This window comes from Mesoplodon densirostris, chromosome X, assembly GCF_025265405.1.
Source record: "Mesoplodon densirostris isolate mMesDen1 chromosome X, mMesDen1 primary haplotype, whole genome shotgun sequence".
Taxonomy (NCBI): domain Eukaryota; kingdom Metazoa; phylum Chordata; class Mammalia; order Artiodactyla; family Ziphiidae; genus Mesoplodon; species Mesoplodon densirostris.
Genome location: NC_082681.1, coordinates 80,968,608 through 80,974,220, shown reverse-complemented (window position 1 = coordinate 80,974,220; position 5,613 = coordinate 80,968,608). Strand labels below are relative to the sequence as shown.

General features: G+C 53.6%; 1 non-coding gene across 1 annotated transcript; it reads left to right on the top strand.

The window, feature by feature from the left end:
* The first annotated feature begins 396 nt into the window (after positions 1 to 396).
* On the top strand, positions 397 to 469 carry TRNAG-CCC (transfer RNA glycine (anticodon CCC)). Its single transcript has one exon. It is a non-coding gene; the product is annotated as a tRNA-Gly (tRNA).
* The last annotated feature ends 5,144 nt before the right edge of the window (positions 470 to 5,613 follow it).

Here is a 5,613-nt window from a genome sequence, read left to right as displayed (position 1 = left end):
CACACCCCTGCCCCTTGCAGTTTGCTCCAGTCTCAGGGAAAAGAGAGAGGTGTCCAGGCAGGAATTAGCGGTTGGGGTGGGCTTGGGCAGTCAGGGTGACCTCTGGTGGATAGGTGTAGAGTCTGGGCCTGGAAAGGAGGTGGAGGTGGCTGGGGGGGGGGCAGTTGTTCTGTGGCACTCGGCATCAGGTGGGATGTCAAAAACCTGCACGAAGAGGACACTAGATAGGGTCACATGGTGCCAGGCACTAGGTTTCACTCACCGGAATTAACTCATGTTACCCTCGTAACCTTGTCATTTTATAGGTGGGGAAACTGGGGCTCAGAGAGGTAAAGTGACTTGCCCAAAGTCACACAGCTCGAAAGTGAAAGGGCTAAATTTGAACATAGAAGGACTTCCCTGGTGGTCCAGTGGTTAAGACTCTGCACTCCCAATGCAGGGGGCCCGGGTTCGATCCCTGGTCAGGGAGCTAGATCCTGCATGCCACAACTGAAAAAAAAAAAAAAAGAGATCCTGCGTGCCGCAACTGAACATCCTGCATGCTGCAACTGAAGATCCCGCATGCGGCAACGAAGATCCCATGTGCCGCGACTAAGACCCGGTGCAACCAAATACATAGATATTAAAAAAGAAAATTGAACATAGAAGTGGCCAACCGCACGGCCTTTAGAGTACCTAGGACTACTTTGAATGAAAAAGAAATAAGAAGCCCAGTCGGGTGGGCCTGAGAGTAGCTCACCAGCTCGCCAGGGCTCTGGGTGATCTGGGCTTTGGTTTCCCACCCCTGTGAGAAGCAGGAGCTGGACTGAGGGATCCTGGTGGATCCTGCCAGCTCTGATGGTCAAGGATTTCCCAGATCTGTCTTTTACTCCTTGCCACGGCCAGTCTGCCAGCCAGTCGGGGCCAGGGGCGGAAGGCAAGCCTGGAAGAGCTTGAGCCACCCTGGGGTGAGGGAGGCGTGGGGGGGGGGCATTTCTCCTGAGAGAGCAGGCCCATAGCACCCGACCAGGTGCGTCTTTGAGCAAGACTTGGCAAGAGGAGACAGGCCTAAGGTGAGCTTTGGCTCTTAATCACTACTCGCCTCCCTCCTGTGCTCCCTGCCACCCTCCAGGGAACTGGGCACCATGGGGGGCTGGGAATGGGAAGGGCCTGCATGCCACATCCCCTCACCCTGGCCCTGCTCCATGGACTCTGGGGGAAGCTCATTAGCTCGGGGGGCACCCTGGCCCTCCCCTCACAGCTTGTCACACAATTAGCCACCCTCTCTGTACAAGCTGATGTGTAATTATTGGGTCTTGGCGGGCTTGGGGCCATGTAATTAGCCTGCCCCAGCCTCCAACCAGCTCTCAAGGTCATTATAGGCCCACTGGGGGTGGGCAGCCCAGCAAAGCATCTGCATGACAATGCACATATTATGGTGCCTCTGCCCTCACCCAGGACAGAGGGGCAGCTGGTGGCACTGTGCAGCCCGGCTCCTGGGCACATGCCCCTACCCCAACTGCCTGCTCAGAAGCACCTCCAACCTAGCTAGTCATTCATAGATTACAAACCCTTTCCCATCCAATCTCTTCTGGGAGCCACACTGCAGCCCTGGCAGTAGGGATGCTGCTTAACCCCATTTCACAGGTGAGACAACTGAGGCTTAGCGAGGGTCCGGGACTCCCCTAAGGTCGCTCAGCTCACAAGTGGTGGAGCCAAGATCGGCACTCAGCTCTGTCTCACTCATTCTCTTTCTCCCCCGGGGAGGCCCGGGGGAAGCCTGACTTGCTCCTGAGGGTAAGTGGTTGATGCTGAGCCAGAGGCTGCCCCAAAGAGACTTGCTCGCTCCCAGGGACCCCTGGGTGGTCTTTTTCCCCCAGCTCTGAAGCCCCCTGTCGGCCTGCTCCTGAGCCACTGCCAGGCTCTGCCTGGACCCTCCTTCAGGAGCTCTCAGAATTTTCCCCCAAGCCAGCAAGAAGGCAACTTTCCTAAGCATTGGCCTTCCAAGGGAAGAGCTGCCAAGACCCTCTCGATACCTCTGACTGTCTGGAAATATCTCTTCTATCTGTAGCCAGCTGCATCCTTGGAGGGCTAACAGTGGGCATCCTCAATTTCACAAGGATATTCCTTCACTGAGACGCTGTTTCCTGTGCCCCTTCCAACGTCCTTCTCCCTGCCTTGAAAGATCTTTCACCATCTCCCAGGCTAACCTGCTGTCTAGGAGCCTGGACTGTGCTGCCCTCCATTAAGACCCTCTGTCCAGTTGGTGGTGGTGAGGAGGGAGGTGGCTAGGGCTCCTGGATGCTTAGGCCACTGTCTCTGCTTTACAGGGGTCTTAGGGAACATTTACCATGGACCTTGGCAGGTCAGTACCGTGTTACTCTGGCCATTTATAGCTGTTCCATCTTGAGCGGGTTCCCTAACCTCTCTGAGTTGCGCAGGAGTTGTACAAACTGGATGGCATAACCGGCAAGTGCTTTGCTCTGCCAGCTCGGGGCACAAAGTGAGAACGTGAGTTCCCTTTCCAGTTCCCAGCAGCTCTTGGCCCCTGAAGCCAATCCCAGCTTCCATTTCTCCCAGGGTCCCAAACAAAGTCCCCACAGGGCCCCAGTGTTCTGCACTTTGCCCCCTCCCCAGCTGCCTGCCCCTGGTGACCCCCAGACACCTTCTAATTCCCCCTGCACCCTTTCCCCATTTTGAAGGCTGCATTATCCTGGCTGCAGGGAAATTAGTTGTTCCCTTGAAACCCCCTGCCCCGCCCTCCCTGCCCCCCTTCCCAGGGCTGGTGACAAGTATGTGGGACTTAATTGGCTGGCATGAAAGGCAGCACCGACATTAATTGGCTACATTTGGCAGGCAGGCCCCCAGCCTCCCCCCTTCTCTCTCCAAACCCCTACCGCTTCCCAGGAACCTTATCAATCCCACCACGGGGACCAAGAGCTTCGAGGCCCCTGCCAATTAGGCATTTTTTGCTCCTTTTCTTCCCCTGATGGGGTTTCGTTAGAATTTATGGCACTCTATAGTGCTGGGGGTGAGGGGGTGGGAAGCAGGAGATGGGAAGGCTGAGGGAGGCCCATTCCTATGGAGAACAGGCTGGGAGAGGGGAGGGGTGCAGATGTGAAAAGGACACTTTGGGATTAGGCCCTGAAGCTGGAGGGGAGGGGGTGTCTCTGATGCAGGATGGAGGGCCTGGAGGAAGGGGGAGGAGGGCTTTGGCCAGGCCAAGAAGACTGATTTAATAGGCACTGCGTGCACATTTGGAGGTAGGTTTGAGAAAGTTTGAGGCAATCCGCTAACATGGCTATAAGGCAGAGCCGGAAGGCCCAAGACCTGGCTTTTCTTCCCAGAAATCCCTGTACACCCTTAGGTTAGTCACTGGCCAGTTTGGGGATGTGAAGGGATGGGGCGGGATCCATGGTTCCCATCCCAAGCCAGCCTCCGTGAAGAGAGGAGCTGGAGAGGCATCTGAAAGTCAGCTGCAGCACTTCAGGAGGCCTGTCCCGGGTCTGGGCTGTCACTCCAATGGCAGCTCGGTGTGCTCTTGGCCAACCTCATGCTGGCCAGAAGCTTCGATTGGCAGCCCAGGATGTCTGTATGATAAAACTAGGAAGACAAATAAATTGTTACGCCCCCAATTCTGAGTGTTTGGGAGAATGAATCTTTCAAAGCCTGAAGAAGCTGGTGAAAGAGATTCCCAGTGATGCTAATGGGAGACCCACTGGCCTGGACGGGCTGGCACAGGTGGGAGAGGAGGTGGGGACCAGGTTATCACTCCCTGAAACCGCCCTTGCAGCCAACTTTTGTGTCCTGGTGGGGATGGAATGGGAACTGTTCAGCTGATTCACGGCTCCCAAGTACATCTGAATGCAGGTGTGCTCTTTTGAAAAAGGAAAGCCTTGGGCATTTCGGATCTATGCTAGCATTTTGGTGTTGACTAGTGGGTCAGACACTATTCTTATAGGCCCACAGCGGTCTGTAGAGGGAACACCGAACTCCAACTCTGGTTGCTGTTCCGTTTGAACAACTTTCAACTAGGAGAAGAGATGGAAATAGGACCTGTGGCCCCAAGGTTTTCAGTTCCACTACTGGGGTTTTTGGGTCCCTCAGGACTAATTCTGGGTTTTGTCTGATGGTCTCACTGGACCCCATGTGACTTCGCAGGACTGGGCAGTGGGTGGTGGCCCTGAGAAATCTTGGCAGGCTCCTTTCAGACACATCTTGAACACAACTCACCTCTCACGTCTGCCCCTTTGTCTCCTTGAACAGATGTTTCCCATTGCCCAAACTCATCTCTGTTTCTACCGAGATGGTGCTATTACTATGATAAGGACTACTATTAGATAATTATAGTAACCATGATTTTTGAGAGCACGCTAGGTCCCAGGCATTATTCTAAGCATCTTGTTTATATTAACTCATTTAGTTCTCGTAACAGCCCTATAAGGTGGAAACTATTATTATTCCCGTTTTACAGGTTAAGAAACCAAGGCTGAGAATAAAAAGTTCATTCATCCTGGGTCTGTAGAACTGGGCTTCACGTGCTGGTCAATGTGACTTGGAATCCTTGGCCTCTTTGCCTTTGGGAGGGCTGGGGGTACTTCTCATGGTACAGGGGAGCAAGCTGCTGGTGTGGGAGGCTGCTGATTGGAATGTCCATGGGGAACCCATGCCCTTCCTTTGTTCCTTGATTCAGTGACACTGATGCCTCTCTAGGCCCTTGGACCCTCTTTATTCTGGTGTGACGTCTGGTACCCCATCTGCGAATCCTGCATCCCCTTTGATAATGATTTGTATTCCATCTAAGAAAGTTGAATCTCCTCTGCAGATCCTGGGGAGAAGTGAGGGACAGCCAGCAGAACACACACTTGGCCATAACCTTACGCCCCAAAGCTCAGGGACGGAGACTTCAGTGGCCACCAGGGTTGGGTTTTAAGAACTTTAGAGGCTTTAAGCTCTGAACAGACTGCACACCCCCTGCCCCCCACTGTCCATAAATAATTAAGATTAAAGACAATACTAGCCCATAAAGTGCGTGTAAGGAAGTCCAACAAAGTTTTGATTTTTCCCAAGATACTACTTTGATGCTTGAAAAAAATATATCAAATTATTTCAAATTTTTTGCTTTCTCTCTCGTGTGTGCACACGGAGGAGCACACACCACTGTTAGTGCCTTAAACGCAGGCTGCCCGCCATGCCTGGAATCAAGCCCTGTTGCCCTCAGTGTTGTTCTCACCTTGCCAGCAAAGCTCTCCATTGTCACCTCCTCTCTGATACTGCCTTTTGGCTGAACTTCTGACCGTGAGCCCTGCACTCCCCTCCCCGGGTCTGTTTGCCTCTGCTAACCTGCCAGCCTCTCGGTTGGGAAGGGCCGGTAATGAACTAAGTGTCAAGCACTCCTCTGAGCCTAGCTACCCAAAGTGTGGTCGGTGGAGCAGCAGCAGCAGCAGCACCTGGGAGCTTCTTAGAAATACAGAATCCCAGGCTCCACCCCAGATCCACTCAATCAGAACTCACGGCTGCACAGCTTCCCCAGGTGCTCTGTCTGCACATCACAGTTGCTCTTCTAAGGCAGTGATGCTCAAAGTGTGCTCCCCGGACCAGCAACATCAGCAGTCCTGGAACTTGTTAGAAATA